At 43.7% G+C, this 22018-nt stretch overlaps 1 protein-coding gene and 1 long non-coding RNA gene across 5 annotated transcripts in view; one reads left to right on the top strand and one right to left on the bottom strand.

The window, feature by feature from the left end:
- Positions 1-22018, top strand: part of Prkce (protein kinase C epsilon) — a 515277-nt gene that overhangs the window by 436151 nt on the left and 57108 nt on the right. The gene's annotated exons all lie outside the window — the stretch shown is intronic.
- On the bottom strand, positions 2793-9860 carry LOC125388330 (uncharacterized). The gene is made up of 2 exons (XR_015002361.2): positions 9736-9860; positions 2793-3135 (listed from the first exon to the last, which is right to left on the bottom strand). It is a non-coding gene; the product is annotated as an uncharacterized LOC125388330 (long non-coding RNA).

Below are 22018 nucleotides of genomic sequence, written 5' to 3'. Positions count from 1 at the left end.
AGACCCAGGCTACTTTTCTCTCTGTAGCGAGCACCCATCCTGGAGGATACTCTGGGGAATTCCACTCAGGAAGGACATTGCCACCCTGTGCCTTCTTTTCTTTTATCTCTGAAACTTTTCTTTTCTCACCTTTGTTTTCTTTTCGATAAAGAACAACCAAGGGCCAGGTGGTGGTGGCATGTGCTTTTAATCCCAGCACTTGGGAGACAGAGGCAGGTAGATCTCTGTGAGTTCGAGGCCAGTCTGGGCGACAGAGCAAGTTTCAGGACAGCCAGGGCTGTTGCACAGAGAAATACTGACTCGAAAAGAAGAAGGAGAAGAAGAGGAGGAGGAGAAGGAGGAGGAGAAGCCAAAATTCCTCAACCTTTGGAACTTGTGGCTCCTAGTTAGCCAAAAGCCAAAAGCTTTAGAGAGCAGGGACTTTCTTTGTAATCTCCCAAGAGTAGGGGCATCCAAATGCAGTTTCCTCAAAAGGTCAGTGAACCATGCCTAGTAGCTTTGGGGGTGTCCAAAGCTTTGGGTATAGGTAATCCTTACCAATACCTTTGGGTATAGGTAAGGATCCAGTGCTTGCTTGGTCTCAAAATCTTTTACTGGATGTGTTGAGTTTCCAGCTAAATTGTCTACCCTTGGATAGCAAGGACCATGAATTCTTCTCTCAGGTGCACTGATGTTCCTGGCTTAGGGCTGTGCAGATTAACTTGGACAATCAGTGCACGTTACCAGCCTGACAACCCAAATGCTCTGAGGGGCTTCTCTCTGAGTAGTGTGCACAGGTGGAATAAGATGTAGCCAACTGTAATCCAGAGGATCTAACCTACAGTGTCACCATGACCAGCGAGCCATTCAGCAAGCGTGACCTGGCTATTGTCATTCTAGTTTCCAATAAAATAGAATTATTATGAAGGATGAAGAAGAGCTTGGTGAGACACTGAGGTAGCCTGGCCCTGCTGCCATCTTGGAACAGTTCTGAAATGAGAATGTGAAGTACCCTGAGTAGGTGATCCTCCATCCTGTCCCACAGAACTCCTACTCTGTGTCCTTAGATGACATCAAGTGACCCCCTTAATTCCTGGGATTTGGCCTATGCCAACATCCTGCACCCTTCCTCTGGTCGTTAGGTGAGTGTGTGGTCCATGTGCTTGTCTCCATCCTCCCCTGGGGTTTGCCAGAGACCTTTGTCAGTTAACAAAGAAAGCTGCTTCTGAGAAGGGTGCCTGTTTAAAGCGGAAGGATCCCTGAAAGATGGGCGGGGAAGAGAGGAGAAGACATCGTGTACTGAAGTGAAAGGAAGTGAAGTGGTGACCGAGACATGTGCTGGAAGCTTGCTTCGGAGAGGGAAAATGTAGCTGGCTCCAGGAAGCCTTTGCACTTGGTTCTTTTCTGTCATTGAAAGTGTCTTAGATAGGATTTCTATTGCTGTGAAGAGACACCATGACCACAGCAACTCTTATAAAGGAAAACATTGAATTGGGGCTGCATGCTCTTTCCCCTTTTGACCTTCCATTTTCTCACCTAAAACCTGGGGTGGGGGTTGGCGAAGTGGTTCATTGATTCAGAGCACTGGCTGCTCTTTGAAGACCAATATCAGTTTCCAGCACTCACGTGACAGATTTGTTCCAGGGGATCTGATGCCCTTTCTTGCCCTCCTCCAACACTGAGCACACATGTGGTACACAGATATACATGTGGGCGAAACACTCATGCACATGGAACAAATCATTACAAGTTAAAATTTAAAAACGTGTATAGCAGCAGGGTCTTTGTGCTGTGTGGTTACCGTGACTGTTGGCAGAAGAAGGCTTGGGAAAAACACATAGAGGTCAGAGATTGTTATCCCTTTAAACACCTTGACATGGAGTCAGGTTACAGATAGGCACTCGAGGGTTGTGAGGGTGATGCTGAGAATGCCAGGTTTGAGCTCGTGTGTCCATTCGCCTGTGTCTGATGAGTAGGTCACCTCAAGTAACCGCAAAAAGGCTAAAGAGCATTGCTAATTCTTGATCCAGGCTGGCTGGCATCCACTCCCCTATGAGGTCAATGCCAACTCTAATGGGCTGTGAAACTATGATGCCAAATTACACAGAACAAGGGGATTAATGTGAACACCCAGGGGAAAAAAATGTTATTAAGTGGCATGGAGAATTGAAGAATAAATTACCCGAGCCAGGTGATCTCAGAGGGTCAACCAAGAGGACAGTGTTGTGTAGTTAGCACCCACTGAGGCGCCTCTGTGGTTCTGTCACTTAAGAAGGTAAAGTGACGGTTCCCATGAAGCAGTCAGGCATGGCTCAGAGGAATCCATGTAGATTCCACCCACTTAGGAGATTGCATAAATCGGTGGCTGAGGGTCAAGGTGAGGAAAGAAACTTTCCAGAGTTGGCTAAAGATCTGCTCCCTGCTATGCCATGCTCTCAGATTGGTAAAGGAGTCTTTCCTAGCTTCTCAGAAAGGCCTGGAAGCCAGACTAGCTCCTGGCAGCAGTGGGAGCCCTGCATGAACTGCAAATTGCAGAGTGGTCTGGGGCTGTAGCAAGGTGTTGAATGTTACTGTAAGCATGCAGAGACAGACCTGTGAGAGAGTCGGCAGGTCGATGTTTGCTTCCAACTCTGCCACCACACTAAGCTGGATCACCAGAATGCGTGGGGGAAGGAGAAGGCTGACTCCTGTAAGTTGTCCTCCGACTGTCACATGCGTCCTGTGGTACAATCGTGTGCATGCATGAAAACACACACACACACACACACACACACACACACACACACACACACACTAAAATAAATATAAGTAAATAATTTTGAAGGGTTTATTTTTAATTGTGTGTTTGTGTGGCAGGGGTGGGGGTATGTACACATAAGTGCAAGAGCTTGTAATGGCCAGATTCCTTAGAGTTAGAGTTACAGGCAGTTGTTGAGTCGTCCGATGTGGGCGTTGGGACGCAAACGAGCACTCTGACAGAAGAATATATAGTCTTAATTCTGGAACACCCTCCAAGCCACGTTTGTGTGTGTGTGTACACATAGGTGCACAGAGGTCACAAGAAGGCATCAGATCCCCGAGAGCTGGAGTTCCCTGTCTTTATGAGGCACCCTCTGCTGGTGCTGGGATCCGAACTCCCGTCTGCAGCCTGAGGCTCTGAAGAAAGAACAAGAGAGATGGTGTTAGCTAAAGCTAGACGTGGTGGAAGGAACAGCCCAGGGAGGAACACCTTGCTCTTCTCAGGGAGATAGCGAGACAGGAAAACTTTGGCCTCTGAGATTTAGGGATCAGTTTGGACACCGCTGCCCCAAGATCCTGGGAACCTCTCCTATAATGGAACTTGATCCAAGATCCTCTCATTTGGGTGACCTGCAGCAGCAGATGGAGCAAATGCTCCTTCTTGGGATGCTGGCAAGGAGATGGGGTAGAAGAGGAGGAAGTGCCGGGATCCGCTCTCCTAGGAGAGCAAGCAGCCCTCCCAGGTTTTCCTGTCTCTGACTTGAAACCCTGCAGTCAACACGATAAAATTAGCAGAGCTAAGTAGGCAGATTTGTGGGTTTAGAGGCACAATTGGTCCTGTTTTTCTCCCGTCTTGACCTAACTGGAGTTCACTGGGTATGTAATGGAAAAAAAACAACCAGCTTGATATAAAAACGCAGGAAATGCCTTCAATTGCCGCTGATTACAGCAGCAGCTTTCCTTCTGTTATTTTTGTAGAGGGGGGAAAAAAAAGAAAGAAAAACAAGGCTCACCCCTCCCACCCCCACCGCCCCTTCCTAGGCAGTAGAAACAAACTGGCCTATTAGTTCTTTTCAGGGCATTCTTTACTCTGGCTAAATGGTATCACTTAATCTTTGTAAACCGGAAAGGAAAGGAAGGCATTAAATTTTCATCAGTAAAATTCTGTAAGTATAATTCACAGCCACTGGTTTAAAGATTGGCTGATCGGCCCCGGGGATTCATGGATTCCAATTCTGTCCATTTCTGATCTGTCCAGGATAGGTTCAGGGTTTTGAGCACAATGCCTCCTATGTCCCAGAGCTGGGCGAGAGAACACTGTTCACAATTGCTTTCCTCGAAACTGTCACTGTTGAGTAAATGAAGCCACACCTGCTCCGAGACCCTTTCAAGCCTGACTGAGAAACACACTGATTTTTCTCACAGAAGAAAATGTTTGATTCGGGCTGAGGATACTGCTCAGGTGGCAGGGTGATTGCCTAGCACAAAGCCTTGTGGTCCCCAGCAGTTTTTCATGATCCTGTAATCCCAGCACTTGGAGGCAGGAAAATCAGAAGTTTTAGGTCATCCTTGACACAGAAGAAGTCCAAGGGCAGCCTGGGCTTCATGACACCCTATCTAAGAGTCAAAGGGTGTGGAAGAAAGAAAGAGATAGAAAAAAGAGAGGAGAAAAAGGATGGGGTGGAGAGGGGAGGGGAGGAGAAGAGAACAGGATTAGGTTCCCACCAAGAGGAACTAGCAGGGGTAGATGAGAAGAATCACCCAGTCTGTTTAGCACATCTTAATCCTGGCTTCAGGACTCATCAATGTCTATAATGATGTCTCTTTTAGAATGTCATATTTGGACATCTTGGGTTCTCATAGTTTTCACTTGGTGGGCACCCTGGGAATTTGAAAGTCATGGACATAGGAGATGCTATGGAACCTGTGAGGCCCCAAGTTCCCTTTGTTCATAAAATCCCAGGAGATGCTAACAGGACAGCAAAAGACTTAGGAAACTCAATTCCCTACCTCAGGTAGAAAGCAGGATTTGCTTAAAGTACCTTCTCTGTTTTGGAGAAAATGTGCTGAACTCACTGTAGACACTCACTGGTTATTTTTCTTTACCTCTCAATGAGAACAGGTAATTCGTACAGATCCTGTAGCACTGAGGTACCCAAGCACTAAGGAAGACAGTTGTCAATGTCTGGAGACACTTGGGTCATTGGAACCTGGCAGATACAGGGAGGAGAGAGTGCACACTCAGGCTGAGAGGAAGGAGGCCACGACTGCTGACCGTTCTGCCTCACACAGGACGGTGACTGCAACAGAGGGCTGTCAACACGAGCTTCCAGAAAGTGCCAAGACAGAAACTCCTGTTCTAACTCTCAGGTTCTGTCGTCACGTGATTCTCCAGGCTTTGGGAGCTTGAGTGTTAAGAGGCCTCTTATTTGTTGCCATGGATCTTAGGTGGAACACAGCCAGATATGCAAGTTGGCATATCCTTCAGGGTCTAATGAAGCTGGTGAAGCCTTTTTGAACCCTTAAAGGTCAGAGAAGGCAGAAGGCAGAAACTTCCACCTGTCATTTCCTTTCCTTTTCTCCAGGAGACAAGTTCTTATAATTTATTTTTTTAGAAGGGATTGAACTTGCTTTCAAAGGATACCATCATCTTTGAAAAGCCAAGTGGCTCTTTATTTCCCATAAATATATCCAGAAAAAAATTAATCTAGACTGTAAAAGCTAGAGTAGCCTATGTTCCTGATTAGCATATTAATATTAGCATGTAAATAGCAGCTTGCCACCACTTGTGATCTCTAATTATGCGATACTCACCTATGTCCTGATGACTGTTAAAATCCCAGCTTAGCCAGAGATGCAAGACTACCATCTAAGTCAGCACAGTGTTCCCCTGGGCCACTCAGATCCATTACCCCAATGGAAAACCATCTCGCTATATAAAGTTTGCTACACACAAAAGTATTTTAAAGTCATTTTTACCTCCAAAACTTGATTTAACCAGAGTATCTTCACTTCCCCACCCTCTCGGAGTCTTTTATGAGCTGTTTATACCAGTCAGTGGTTCCGTGTTCTTGGGGTTTAAAGGATTAAGAAGACACAGGTAGACAGCTTTCATTTCCACCTTGGTGTGCTCATTGTAGACATTGTGTTGTTTATGGCCTGTTGGAGCCAGACTGCCTTGAACAGTTTATGGCATGAGATCAGTCTAGAGAAGACTGTCCCTGAGCTCTGAAACAGGCTCCGCCCTGAACTGACAGGAGCCTCTCATTCTGTTTGCTTTGACAGCAGGTGGCCCAAAACAATCCCTCCCAACCTTTGAGATCCACAAGCAGATTCCTGCAAGCTCCTGCCTGGTGTGGTCAGCCCCCACAGCGGAGGCCTGAAATGTTACAGTACCCACAGGGAACACAGGGAATTTATAAGACCTGGCATAGTCTTGGTTTACAAAGGAATGTCTGAAAACTCACTGGCCAATTGATTAGTAGAAATGCCGGCTTGATGACCATGCTCACTGTTGATTTGTTTCTATGTTTGGAGACAGGTCTTACTATATAACCCTGACTGGCCTGTAACTCAGAGATACCCATCTGCCTCTGCCACCCCAGTGGTGGCATTATAGTCCTTTGTATACCATCATGATTAGCACTCATGTATTCACCATTTATTTTTAATTTTAAAAACTGAGATTTATTTCTTTTTACTTTATGTACATGAGTGTTTTGCCTGCATAAATTTCTGTGTACCACATACATACAGCACTGGAGAAGGCCATGAGAGGGGGCTGGATCCTCTAGAGCTGGAGTTCCCGACAGTTGCCACCATGTGGGTACTGGGAATTGAGCATGGGTTCTCTGGATGAGCAGGCACCCAGCCACTGAGCCAACTCCCTAGCCCGCCATTTTTAATAAGAAGCTCGTTTAGCACCTGCCGTTCAGAGCATGTCAGTACACAGATTTGAAAGTAGATAAATGTGCCTAGCTCCAGGGACCCCTGTACCCAAAGATGTCCCCAGATGATGCGTTGGAGCCTAATTCTGTTTTCTTTTCTTTTTTTTTTCAAAAATATAATGTATTTTTATTTTATGTTCACTGGCTTTTTGCCTGCATGTATGTCTGTGTGAGGGTGACAGAGGCCCTGGAACTGGAGTCACAGACAGTTGTGAGCTGCTATGTGGGTGCTGGGAGTTGAACCTGGGTCCTCTGGAAGAGCAGCCAGTACTTACTTCACTGCTGAGCCATCTCTCCAGTACCTGATTTTGTTGTCTTTAGCCCCACACCAATGAGTGCTTACCTCCTTTGCTAATTAGAAGCATCTTTGTCAAACCAGTTATTCCTCACGGAAAATGGGGTTCTGTCCTCCCTAGTAAAACCTGAGGAAGGTTCTAGAACTTTTCACCAGACTAAATTACCTTGTCGTTGGTCTTTGTAACAGTGCTGCTGCCCAATGGCCAAGTTTACTAAACCGCTCTCTGGCTTGTACGCTTAAACTTTAAAAAAAGCCAGTTGACTCAAGTTCACAGTCAAAAGAAAAAAAAAAAAACAGTACAAGGAAAGGAACGGCTTTACAAAGGAAAACACTTGAAGCTCTCTGTTTTCTTTTTTTCTCTGTACACCACTTAAAGGAAACACACAGTGAAAAGATAAGCAGCTCACACACTCTTTCGTGTCTGAAGCTGTTGCCTCCAACTGAGGACCAGTAACTGGCATTTCTGAGGCCAAAATGAGCATCCATGAGAAGATGAGCACTAAAGAATGGGGGAAGGGTGTCCCAAGCAGCACGCCAAAGCGAGGAGTGACTGTGCTGAGCAGATAAAGGCTTTATCTGTTTATGACGGCTAGATCCCACAGGCCATAGCAAATAGAGTACTTTGTAGGTCCTAATGTATCTTATTCACTCTTCTTAGGTATTTAGTGGAAAGGATTGCGCCTTTTCAAACCCAGAGTTGTCAGCTAGTTAATGAAAAAATAGCTCTCCGTAATATACATTGCTAATCAAAGGGAAACACACCCAACACGGGACTAAGTCACTCCATCGACTGTGTTTTGCTTCGTTTATTTTGGTTCTGTTTTGTTTGTGTGATGTTAGGGTTTGAGCCCCGGAGCCTTGTACACACTAGGTTCAAGTGCTCTACACTAAACCCCACCCCAGCCCTTCGCAGTGACATTAAAGTGTTTGTTTGTTACTGAAGAGACCCTGGTGTCCAATGGATGACACTATTGTTATTTTCACTTCGACACTGCTATGTCCTGAGACATACTGACTATTGTCAGAAAATTATCTGTCAGCCTTTCCGTTTTAGAAAGTGTCATTTTTCTCCCACGTGTATGGGTATTTTGCCTACATGTTTGCCTGTGTACCGTATGTGCACAGTATCTGTGGAGGCCAGAAGATGTCCTCAGATCCCCTGGAAGTGAAGTGACAGATGATTGTTTAAGTCACCGTTGGGTGCTGGGAACCAAGAGCAACGTGTTGTCTTAACCACCGAGCCACTTCTCCAGATCCTGGAGATCTCCTGTTAAAGAACAGCCAGTGCAGGTGTAGGAGGAGGCCGCTTGTTGATTCCTGGCTGCTCAGCCCCGAAATAACCACACAGAAACTGTATTAATCAAATTACTGCTTGGCCCATTAGCTCTAGCTTTTTAATGGCTAATTCCTACATTCAAATTTAACCCTTTTGTATTAATGTGTGTATTGCCACGAGGCTGTGGATTACCAGCTAAAATTCTGGCATCTATGTCCAGCAGGGCTACGTGACTTCTCTCTGACTCCGCCTCCTTTCTCCCAGCTTTCAGTTTAGTTTTCCCTGCCTACCTCTGTTCTATCCTATTACGGGCTCAAGCCAGTTTCTCTATTAATCAATGGTATTCACAGCATACAATGGAGAATCCCATATCATGCAGTCAATCGATATTTATATAGATATTAAGACTCTCTTCCCCCATTAAATCTTATTTGATCAGTTCGCTAGGCTCCACCCTTTAACTTTATGTTTATTCTCCATAATTAGAGACCTCTATGTTGAAAATTATCTCGTAACTCCATGACCTTTTGAGTTGGGCTTTTCTTCTTCCCAACACATCATCCATGTATCAGTGGAGAGACAGCTTAATACTTAAGAGCCCTGGGTGCTTTTCCAGAGGATGCAGGCTTGAGTCCCAGCACCCACATAGTGGTTCATAACCCGGTCTAGCTCCAGTCTCAGGAGATCCAATGCTCTCTTCTGGCCTCCGTGGGTATCAGGTATGCAAGTAATGTAGAGACATGGAAGCAAAACACCCATGCATTCATAATAAAATAATTTCTAATTAAGAAAATATGTAGAGGAAAAGAGAGCTGAGAGGGAAAGAGGCTGAGAGAAGAAGGAGGAACAAAAGAAAATATTCATTTCACTGACTTACAATTTATCTCAATATTCATAGACATCTCTTTGGGAAGAGTATTTAGGAAAATGAACAAAGGACCACTGTGGCCTTTCATCCATTATCTAGAACTCAACAATCCCAAATCAGCTAGAAAAAAGGCATAGTCTCCCTTTATGTGGCTGGCAAAGGGGATTAAGCCTATTTCTTAAGACAGCCTATTCTTTAGAAAGCTCTTTCAAACAAGCTGATATTAGTGACTGTGGACATTCTAGATGACAGTGACTAATTTAAAATAAAAGTTTGCATTTATGAGAATCAGTCATCTGAGAGAGAGAAAACTTCTGAGATCTGGGTATGAAACCAGAGTTTGGCTGTGATGTGAAGAAGGAGGTGGCAGGAGGCTTGCCCTGGAAGGTCCATGATTGTCTCTTTGTCATGAGGAGGGAAAAATCTCATCACTTTGTTATGATGAGTGCTGCTGATTTAAGGACTGAATTCAGTGTCTTTGGATAATTTCTTTCCCCCAAACCCATTGCTGCCGGTAAACACTAACAAAACCAACCTCTAGCAGCATGGACCTGACTGTATGAGTAACGCCACCCCCGAGGAAAGCAAATGGTAAGCAAATGGTAAGCGTGAGTCACTCGTAACTCACTTTAGGATCCAACCAGCGTGAAACTCAGATTCCATGCCACACCGCCTGATTGCTGCCTCCGTGAAATGGAGTGAGTTGAAATCCAGTTGTGTTTCTTGTGTGTGAGCAGAGAGCTTGTTCTAAATGATTAGAAATGACTCAGGATGGTTCATCTGTACAGATTTAAGAGCGGGCCGGGCACTGCCAAGTTAGAACTATTAATTCAGCAGGTTGGCGCTTGTTGTGTGTGTTCCGGGCAGCTTTGCTTTGTTAACTTGGCATCGAAGCTTGAGCATAGGCAACAATACGCTCCGAGAAGTAAAATTGCTTAATGGGTGTTTCTTTAGTAAGTACTCCACAGTGCCTGGTATACTGGAAGTGGACCCTGTTCTACCCAGAAGAGCTCTCTAGGTCTCTTCTTGGTCCTTGTTCATTCTTAGAGACTAAGTACTTACCAAGAGCTTACTGTGATGTGGAGGGGTACTCTCGGGACAGAATGCTAAGCCTGACTGTGTTTCCTTATCCCTTCTTTGAGAGCCTCAGTGCCCAATAAGGCACCTTCCCATTGAGTTCTATGTCAGGGTGGGTCCAGGTGAATTGGACCCTTTAGAGAGGCATTGAACCTCACTGCGGGAGTCCACACAGGCTTCCTGCAGGAAGCAAGGAGAGTCACTGGCAGGGGAAGGGAATGCTTACATTTGCATCTTTTGACACTTATTCAGGCCCATAGTCTCTTTACTTTAACAAAGCACTTCCCCTAAAAGTGCTTCTGTGCTCACTCTCTTGTGTTCTGCCTCCAAAGATAGCACAAATGTGGCCAATGAAAGTATTTGACAAAATGGAGTTACTTCCCGCTTCCCACGAGTAGTCACAGAGAGGGTCGGTTGGGACACCTGGGAGAATGAGTGAGTGTTGGGAGACCAGAGACATGGAGGCAGGGAAGGGTCACCACAGAGCACAGGCCAGGGAACCCGAAGAAGGGCTGACACACTTGTTCTGGGTGTTGCTGAGCTCAGAATTTAGAGCCGGAGTCAGAGCTATTTTAAATTCCCAGACCTTTAGCCTCAGAGTTGAGGAGCAAATAGGAAAAGAGGAAAAAATCTCAAGGGTCAGAAAGTCTGTAGACCTGGACCTTTGTGGGTTTTCTGCTACTTCGGTTTCGATTCTTTATTTAGCTTTCAGGTTTACGTGTCTCGGTGTCATTGATCCTTGTCCTTGAGCAATCCATCTTTGATATTTTGTCCACAGATGACTGACATCCGGGATTCTCAGAATCTTTTTTAAGACAGCCCGTTGCATGACGACTCCTCTGCATCATAATAATAAACTCAGTATTTTCTTTTATTTTTGAAGTTGGAGTAGAAACAACTGTTTAGATTCCATTTTTAGGAAGGAAGGAAGGAAGGAAGGAAGGAAGGAAGGAAGGAAGGAAGGAAGGAAGGAAGGAAGGAAGGAAGGAAGGGAAAGAAAGAAAGAAGGAAGGAAAGAAAGAAGGAAGGAAAGAAGGAAAGAAAAAGAAGAAAGATAGGAGAACGTCGTTGTGCCCTATTTCTAAGCTTGATTCCTATCAGCTTCCAGGGCAGTGGCTCCAACCTTCTCAACCATAAAATTATTTCGTTGCTACTTCGTAACTGTAATTTTGCTACTGTTATGAGTTGTGATATAAACATCTGTATTTTCCAATGATCTTCAGCAACTCCTTTAAAGGGTTGGTGATTCAACCGACCCCCTCAAAGGATCGTGACCCACAGGTTGAGAACTCTGTTCTAGGTGTCGATGGTAAGTTGGATGACTGTCTCCTCTCAGTATGGAAGCCAAGTGTTCTGTGAGTGTTGAGTATTGGTCATGCTGGCCATGGACTGCTTGTCTTAGGCTCTACCCTTTCATAGAGCCATGCACACAACAGGGCAAACAGTTGCCTGTGCTGTAGAGATGACGGCCAGCAGGTCCTCCCTAAGCTCAGATGCATGACACTGCCTCCTGATGCTTCCTATTTTATAGCCTTGGGTAGTGAGGCACAGCCATCATGGAAATCAAGGGGATTTTATATTGGCTTGGGGTGACGGATTTGGTCAGGTTCTTTATAGTAAGCCTGATCACAGCCCACTTATACAGTAAAGTAGTTCAGGAAAACCATGAGGCAGCTCCAGGATCCATCAGGAAAGCTGGGAAATCAGTGGGAAATGAGTAAGTAAGGAGATTAAAGACAGCCATGTGTCTTAGACAAGGACACGGGAATCATGGCCTGGGCAGCCCACTGCCTCTTTACCTTCATGCCGCTGCCTCAGAAGCCACAGGGGATCAAGGTGGTCCAGCCTCAGCGTGCCCTTTGTTTCCAAAGCTCTCACATAGAGCTCTATGGCAAACGCTGGACATGAAGGCAAAACCATGTCGGTAGGGACAGCCACCATCCTACGATTTCCAGGTCACTCCGCTGATGCCTCATTTACAGTCCTACTTCTAATTTGGGTTTTGTCTTTTGTTTTTGTAGCTGTTGTTTGACTAGTAATGTAGTCTAAAACTGGGCAGACATTTAAACCTGCCTGTGTAACACACAATAAGTATTTTTACGTGTTAGAGAAGAGTAAGAAAGCAGACTTCTTGAATTTTGGAAATTGTATGAACAAGAATTAGACTTAATATTTGTCAAGCACCACTCTGTGCCAGGAATGGTTCCGAACCTTACCATTTAATCACACTTAGACATCACAGGAAGCTTTTGAATATCATTATCTGTGCTTCATAGATTGGGGGCCTGAGGCTTTATGTGATTAAGTAATTGTTGCCGTGTGCATGCCATTGATGGCAGAATCCGAGTGATCTTCAGACTCAGCTGTAATGTTCTCCTGCTCAGTCTTGGGCAGCTTTGTCTTGGCGACCCTTCAGTGGCATCTGGGGCATCCCCATCATGGGGATCCCCACGGTCCTGATTGACCACAGGGAGTACAGTCAAGCCCACCAAGCTGCCTTGAGTTTGACCCCTGGGCTCTACATGTCAGAAGGAGAGAACCCATTCTTGCAAGTTGACTTCTGACCTCCCTGTGCGTGCTGTGGGACGTGTGTGTACGCACGCACTCGCTGTGCACACAAACAATAAGAAAAAGGAGATGTGCGCACTTCTGAGCTAAAAGTTTCAGAGATGACGAAGAGAGCAACTGAGCAGTCAGCACCTCCTGAGCTGCTGCTGGAACCTGGTGTTGTGGCCCGGGGAGAAGGCGGAGACCAGCACCAGCAGCAGCTCTCTTTGATCTCTTCCGCCACCCAGCCCAGACCTATATGGAGGATGGGCTCTGTTTTTTTTGGGGGGGGGTCCCTGCACCTATATTAGCTTTGGAGGCCTTGGGAGGCAGTGTCCACCTTCATAAAGTCTGGTTAGTCACCTCTAAAATGGGAACAATGATAGGACCCATGTCAATCAGATGAGCTCACTAACAAATGCTCAGCAAATGCCACTACTGAGCATCATGCCCTGGGGCTTTCTCCTCATTTTGACCCTAGCCTGGGCATCCATAGCATAGCCCATTCCTTGTGAGAAAGTAGACAAACATCACTCATGGGCTGCCTCTATCCTAAACCTCCTGAGTCCTACTGGCTCTGTCTATTTGGGATTGCAGCCAACCTTGGCTTCTTCTTAGAGACCACCCCAGTCCCTGCCTGTGCCTGCCCTTGCCCCCACCTCTCCAGGGCCTAAGGCAGACTCCACAGGTTGGCAGCTCTTTAGTTAGATGTTGTAAGACTCATCTGGAGTTCCTGCCATTTGGATTTATTATTTTAATTGTTTTACAGTTCATTCTTGTGCCCGCAGTGATTTTTCCATTAAATCAGAACATTTATGTTTCTAAAAGGAGTAGGTCTGGCTGTGGGTGTTTATCTTAACAGCTAATCTCTGGCAATACACCTTCATTGCCAGTCATCACAGATTAGAAAATTAATGTCTATCTGTATAAACTCCATTGTGGATTGTTAGCGCATGAAAATGGTGATTTTGTTTCAGCCTGATGAGAAAACAAACTTTGGTACGTTTAGTTTTGAATTTTCAGGAGTAATTGCTTTTATTGTTGTTTTCATAAACTATTAGGTTGATTAAAAAGTGCAAAAAAATATGAAAGGTTTAACAGCAAGAAGTATAAGTCACTGATAAAGACTTGCTTGTTGATTTTTTTAAAGATTTACTTATTATGTATACAGTGTTCTGCCGGCATGTGTGCTGAAGGCCAGAAAGGGATACCAGATCTCATTATAGATGGTTGTGAGCCACCATGTGGTTGCTGGGAATTGAACTCAGGACCTCTGGAAGAGCAAGCAGCCAGTGCTCTTAACCTCTGAGCCATCTCTCCAGCCTGCTTGTTGATTTTTAAATAATGTGACACTGTATATACATGCATTACATAGAATATATATATATAAATATATAAATCTGAACAAATGTTACATATTAATTGTATTCTATATTACACACATAATTTATGATATATATATGTATATATATACATATACACACACACTATATGAGAACTTATAGCTCCTAATCTAGTATACATCTATTTGCTACACAAAATTGTAATTTATTTCATTACATTTATTTATCTTACATCTTATTTATGCTGTATTTTATATATGCCGTATTATGCAAAGAATAAAATGAAGCTGTATCCTCTGCAGCAAAGTTTCAGTCTCAGACTGCATGTACAATGGTACACCCATTGAAGTGTGTCATCTACTGATGTGACTCACCTTAGTTTGTGTTAAGTACAGTCAATGATGTTTGTGCAAAAATGAAATTGCCTAATGGCACACTTCTCTAAACATGTCCCATCATTGAGCAACACGTAACTGTATATATGACTAATAAATGAGACAGAAAGATGGAGAGTTGTGTGTTACCCAGGCTTGTTCTTACACCACATAAATACCTATTTTATTATACAGTGATATACATTATTATATATATATATATATATATATAACATATAACTCTCAATCTCTCTTGAATCTGCACCTCTACACTTACTAATCATATTGTCTATTACACACATAACTCATATTTATTATATATGTAAAGCATGTTTGTAAACGTGTTGTAATTAATATAGTTTCTATGTGAGTATCTAGGTCTGGGTGGCCAGGAACAAAAGTACAGTTTCTGGCTACACATGCTATATAAGTAATTGCTATTATATATGTATATGACAAAAGGCTACACTGTAATATATTCAGTTAATGATCTAGCTGGCTGTTACTTCAGGAATCATGATTCAAGATTCTTAAGTCGGAGCTGCCTTCACTCCACCAAGTAGAAAGAGTTCCCAGTGGGCAGTGGCAGACTATGTTAGGAAACAGGATGGCATGGGGAAGTGGTCAGCATCAGGCCACTGTTTTGTAAGGGTTAAATCAGAGGGGACTTCCTTAGTAGCCAGGACTGGCTTCTTTGAGGATGTGACTATAATGAATCTTCCTCCCTTTGCCCTCCTCTCTTCCCTCTCCCTCCTCCACCCTATCTCCAGGGACGATCAGATGAGCAGTTTGGTGATGTGGACCTTTTTGATTTGGTCTGTTAGTACAGGAGATAATCAGAGCTATCCAGCTTGCAGCCCCTGAGCCAAGATGTGAAGCCCAACACAAAACTAGAAACTTAAAGCATTGAGACTTTTATTGCATATTGTTTGTTGTTGTTGATCTGGTTGTACAGTTCTTGTGAACTTTGTAGACAACATTGTGGCCAGAGAAGCCAAAAGTTGTCGTCCTTGTAAAACACCAGTGTCACATTGCGAACACACAAGCCCTGGAAGGCTAGAGCTACCGAGAGAGAGGTTGAGAGCTGCCTGTGGCCTGGCACATCCTTGTAACACACTCACCTCCTCCTTAGTTTCCAGTGCAGTGTCCCCTTGGGACATAACACTTGACATGACTTTTTTTTTTATTTTAGGATAGATAAAATTAAAGGACTTTCTTGTCAAAGCTTTGAGCCACCAACAGTCACATAAATCACTTTGTTTTCTTGCTGATAAATGTCATTTTCACAAATCTTGCCACTTTTCTCTACTTTGTTTGATTTACCCTACACACTGGCTTCATTTAAAAAGAATTAAGAACTAGAGAGATGTTTCTGAAGTTAAGTGCACTCACTGCTCTAACAGAGGACCTGGGTTTGGTTCCCAGCACCCACATGGCAGTTCCAGGGGACCTAACACCCTCGTCTTGCCTCTGTAGGCCCCAGGTCCACATGTGGTGCCCAGACATCTATGCGAACAAAACACTCACACACATAAACTAAAATAAACCCTATTAACAAATTGGCATGATGTACTCCATTTAGACAGGATTTGTATTCAGCCCTCAAAGTTGCCTGAGAATTGTAAAACCTACTTTATAAATATTGGACCTTGTAGTCTCCAAGTACACCACCCTCATAGCACATCTAGTACCTAAAGGATTGCCCTCTGTATGTTGTGATTACCATTGATTAATAAAGAAACTGATCAGGGCCTATAGCAGGGCAGAAGAGAGCAAGGCGGGGGTGGGGAGGGGGGTCATGACTAAGCTGAGTGCTGGGAAAAAGAAGGCGGAGTCAGGGAGCCGCCATGGAGTTGCCAGAGGGGAAAGATGGAAGCCAACCGGAACCTTGCCATAAACCACAGCCACAGGATGACACACAGATAATTGAAATGGGTTAGCTGAAGATGTAAGAGCTAGCTAGCAATATGCTTAAGCTGTTGGCCAAACAGTATTGCAATTAATACAGATTTCTGTGTGATTATTTCGAGAATCTGGGTGTCTGGGAACAAACAAGCAGCTTCCTACAAATCCACACACCTATGAACACCTGATTTTTGACAAAGAAGCAAAAATATAAAATGGAATAAAGAAAGTATATTCAACAAACGGTGCTGACATACCTGGATATCAGCATGAAGATAGATCCATATCTACCACCATGCACAAAACTCAAGTCCAAATGGATCAAAGACCTCAACATAAAATCAACCACACTGAACCTCATAGAAGAGAAAGTGGGAAGTGGCACAGGAGACCACTTCCTAAATATAACCCCAGTAGCACAGGCATTGAGAAAAACAGTTAATAAATGGGACCTCCTGAAACTGAGAAGCTTTTGTAAAGCAAAAGACATGGTCAACAAGACAAAACAACAACCTACAGATTGGGAAAAGATCTTCACTAACCCCACATCAGACAGAGGTCTGATCTCTAAGTATACAGAGAACTCAAGAAATTGGACACCAAAAGAACACATAATGCAATAAAAAAAATAGAGTACAGACCTAAACAGAGAACTCTCAACAAAGGAATCTAAAATGGCTGAAAGACACTTAAGGAAATGCTGATATCCTGAGCCATCAGAGAAATGCAAATCAAAACAACTCTGAGATTCCATCTTATACCTGTAAGAATGGCCAAGATCAAAAACACTGATAACAACTTATCCTGGAGAGGGTATGGGGAAAAGGGAACACTCCTGCATTGCTGGTGGGAGTGCAAATTAGTACAGCCACTTTGGATATCAGTATGGCAATTTCTCAGAAAATTAGGAAACAACCTACCTCAAGACCCAGCAATACCATTTTTGGGTATATACCTAAAGGTTGCTCAATTGTACCACAAAAATATGTGCTCAACTATGTTCACAGCAGCATTGTTTGTCATATCCAGAACCTGGAAACAACCTAACTCCCTCTCGACCAAAGAATGGATAAGGAAAATGTGGTACATTTACACAATGGAGTACTACACAGCAGAAAAAATAGTGACATCTTGAAATTTGTGGGCAAATGGATTGAGCTAGAAAATATCATATTGAGTAAGGTAATTCAGACCCAGAAAGACAAATATCATATGTACTCACTCATAAGTGTATTTTAGACATAAAGCAAAATGAAAAAAGAAAACAATCCCAGAGAACCTAGACAATAATGAGGACTCTAAGAGAGACATACATGGATCTAATGTACATGGGAAGTAGAAAAAGACAAAATCTCCTGAGTAAATTGGGGGCATGGGGGTCATGGGAGAGGGTAGAGGGGAGGGGAGAGGAAGGGGGGAGCAGAGAAAAACGTATAGCTCAATAAAAACAAAGAAAAGAATAAAATCTGTAAACACTTCTCAAAATATTACTTGACTTTGGATGTGACTCATGAAGGTTTTACTAATATTTATTTTTACATAACTGAATGGCTATTTAGTTTCATGAGTTGGGGGTTCTGTGTCTTAATTTAAAGTTTTTTTTTCTTTTTAAGTAATATATGTATTCTGCCCATGTTTCTCCTATTTATTTCACTTTTTTATAAACATAAATCTTTAGTGGACTTATTTATTCGGACAAAAGTCTGAGATACACCTCCAATCCTCCTTGTTTCTAGAAATGGGGAAGTAATCCCAATGTTGAATAGCCATCCTTCCCTCATTGAATGGAATATGGCTCTTTGCAGATATTCATAGCAAATTCCCCTACACAAATAGAGGTTTTGCTGCACCCTTTGCCCAGTAACACTTTTATATAGCACATTTTTAAAAAATTATTATAGATTTGTAATATATTTAATACTCAGCGTGGCTGGTCTCCATTTTCAAAATTTCTTAGCTCTCAGATTCTTGTTTGTTTTTCCATATGAACTTTAGAATTTTCTGTTTATTTTTTTTTAAATCCTGGTTCTGTTTTTATTGGGAACATGTTCAAAGTTATAAATTAACTTGGGGAGAATTGATACTTTATGATGTTGAATCTTCCTGGCCAATAACCCTGTTTGTCTTTCCATTTGTTAAGTCTTATTTGTGCCCTTTAAGAGGATTTTAATGATTTTCTCATACAGATTTCATGTATTTCTTGCTACATTTTATGACAGGCTGCTAACTGTCCCACTCTCACTTCCTTAGTAAAAGAATGTTAATTTTTTTGAGCTATGTAATTATAAACTAGAATTCAAAGTCTCCCTTGGAGCTGGGCATGGATAGGTGACTAAGTTCTAGCCAATCACATGTACAGAACCTTTTCTCTCTGCTTCCCTTCTCCTGTCCTGCATGAAGCTACCATGCATGGTGCTAGTGTGATAGCACCATGGTCACTTTTAACCATAAAGACAAAGACCAAGCCTTGGGAATGGGTGGTGACTCGCAGATGACAAAGACAGAACCCTGCATCTGACTGAAAGCCCTGCCGTGCGGTGCTTCTATGCTAACTGTACCAAATCTTACTTCTAAGGGATGCGAGTTATTGTTTTAGATTTCCAGTCTTTCCACAGAGAGACAACTCTTCCCATTGCATCTTTCCATTCCCTCCTGCCCTTATTGAGTTCTCTTAGTTTTTGTTAAGAAGTTTTTCAGCAGATTCTTCTAGATTTTTCAAATGGTCGGCCATTAACTATCACGTCATCTCTTCTTTTTCAGTATTTATGTTTTGGGTTCATATCTCTTGTCTGACTCTAGATAGACTAGAATCCCAGGAACAGCACAAAATAATCTGGATTGTCCTACGGCTGCAAAGATGGCTCAGTAGTTAAGAGTGCTTGTTTCTTTGGAGAACCGAAGTTCAGATCCCACATCAGGCAGTTCCCAACTGCCCAGAATTCTTATCTAGCTCCAGAGAACCTGACTTTCACTTCTGGCTTCCTTGGGCATTTGACCATACATGGCATACACAAATCTATAAATGAAAACAAATACTGTTGGTCCTGAACATCTTTAGGGACTTGAATTCGAGGAGGCTCACTCCTAGAAGGGCCCCTAGGCAGAACCCCTGCACAGAGCCTTTGGCCCTCCAAGGGGCTTCCTTTTCTCTACACTAAACTAAAGACCTGTGAGAACTTCCCTGGAACCACACTTCTTTCCCCAGCTGGTCAGAAAGCCATAAGGATATTAGCTGTGGACAAAAGGAAAGGGGAGTCCCTCAGTCCCAATCTGGTCCTTGATTTCCCAGCCTTGGCACATTTTGGGGAGAAACTTCTCTGTTGTGCTGGCTGACCTGGAAGTTGCAGCATGCTTAGTGCCATCTCTGGTCCTAGTGTTAGATGTTATTAGAAAATTTCTCTACTTAGCATTGCCAGATGTCTCCAGACATGGCAGATGTCCCTGGTAGGGCCTCTAACTGACAGCCATCATCATAATGGAAGTCACAGTGTTCATGACCAAGTTATAGCTCTGAGATGGGCTAGACTCAGATCGTTAAGACACATGGAAGAGGAAAAGGAAAGATACAGGGACCCTAGCTGAAATAAACCCAGTAATACTGACTGACATCACCAACCCACCTTTGAAAACAGGTGGGGAAACTGAGACTCAGAAGGGGTAAGTTATCTGTGACCACCCTTACAGGGACTGTCAGATGAGTTAGGTTTTCTGTGTGACACTAGGAGCCAAATTCCTCTGGGCTGGGAAGAGAAGGCTGTGATGAGAGGGGTGGACTGCTTTAGAGGTGGGGTGGCACAGTCAAGGCTCCCCTGGGGCAGGAGCACAGTCCTCTTCCAGAAAACCAAAGGATGCCAAGAAAGGAAATTCCCATACGATGTACTGAAAAACCCATGTGATGAGAAAAACAAACTAAAGTTTAATAGTTTCTCTCTCTCTCTCTCTCTTTCTCTCTCTCTCTCTGCGTGTGTGTGTGTGTGTGTGTGTGTGTGTGTGTGTGTGAGAGAGAGAGAGAGAGAGAGAGTGAGTGAGAGAGAGAGAGAGTGTATGTGTGTGTTTGTGTGTGTGTGAGAGAGAGGGAGGGTGTGTGTGTGTGTGTGTGTGTGTGTGTGTGTGCATGTAAGCTTGACTTCTAAAGCTATGCTTGTTACTTTAGTGAGATGGGAAATGGGGAAAGGCTCCTAAAGCAAGCTTGCTGTAAGAAGAAAAAGACTGGTATACCAGTCAGTATATGAATCTCTTAGTATCAAGAATCTGTCCCGGGGGCTGGAGAGTTGGTTCCGTGGTTAAGAGCACTGGCTGCTCTTCCAGAGGAAGTGTTCAATTCCCAGTACCCAAATGGTAGCTCACAACTGTCTGTAACTCCAGTTCCAGGAGTTCAGACACCTTCACACAGACATACATGCAGGCAAAACACCTGTGCTCATAAAATAAAAATAGATAATTAAAAACAAAAAGAATTTGTCTTGGTGATGAGACAAGACAAGGTCAAACTGTACCTTTAACAAGAGTATGCTTTAGTCAGGCATGGTGATGCCATGCCTTTAATCCCAACACTTGGGAGGCAGAGGCAGGCAGATCTCTGTGAGTTTGTGGCTAGCCTGGTCTACATCATTGAATTCCATGCCAACGAGGACTTCATAGTGAGACTGACTCAAAAAAAATAGTATACTTCATAAGTATTTTTAAAGCTTTTTGATTTTGTATATATGTGTGTATATCTGTGTGGTTTTCTGCCTGTGAGTGTAGAGCCAGAAAGAGGTCACTGAGTCCATTAGAGTTGAAGTCACAGTTGACTGTGAGCTACCTAATGTGAGTACTGGGAACTGAACTCGGGTCCTTTGCATGAGGTGTAGGTGCTATTAGTCACTGAGCCGTCTATTAACCCCACATGTTAGTTTTGCGTTTTGTTTTGATTCTTTTCCTTCTGTGATGCTAGGAGTGGAACCTAGAACCTTTTGCAGGATAAGTACATTCTCTGCCTGTGATTAGAGCTCCAGGTAAATGCTTTAAATAAGACAAGAACCAACTGCACAGAGTACTAGTAATGTCCAGGACGATTTAACTAAGACTTTTGTGCCTTATCTCCCCCAGTGCATGGCTATATGAGAATCCAATACCTGTGTGGTAGTTTATGGATAGAAGCTATTAGCCCTCCATGTGGTGAGGAGAGATCCAAGCAGCCCCAATCTCTCTGTTACTGATGATTAAGTACGAAGGGAGACAGTTCTGCGTGTGAACCCCAACTCTGCTTCTTAGCCGGATAAGAGTAAACAGCCCAGAGTATCTTTGTGGATTCATTACCCTATGTGTTAAATTAGGGCTTTGTGGCCATGACTGAGGATGGAATGGTGTGTGAAAGCTCTCTAGCAGGTCTTGCCTTTCCCAGGGGTCTGTGAGCAATCAAAACTGAAAATACCCTTCCCCAGCTAAAATGGGTAAGGCACTGATTCCATAGTGACTTTTATTTTGGGACTTACTATTACATCCTACTTTGCACGAGTCACCATGCTGAGGGGGGATTTTCCCACCTTACCCAGTGAGAGCAATCCCAGAAAGCCCCAGATTCCTCCTGTCTCTGCCTCTGCTGGAAAGAGAGTGGAAGAGTGGTGGGGTCGACCTGGGAGCGGAGCTGCCCGAGTGTCAGTAGCCAGGACTTGACTACACT

Source organism: Myodes glareolus, chromosome 6 (genome assembly GCF_982192425.1).
Source record: "Myodes glareolus chromosome 6, mMyoGla1.1, whole genome shotgun sequence".
Taxonomy (NCBI): Eukaryota; Metazoa; Chordata; class Mammalia; order Rodentia; family Cricetidae; genus Myodes; species Myodes glareolus.
This window is presented reverse-complemented; position numbering and strand designations above follow the sequence as displayed.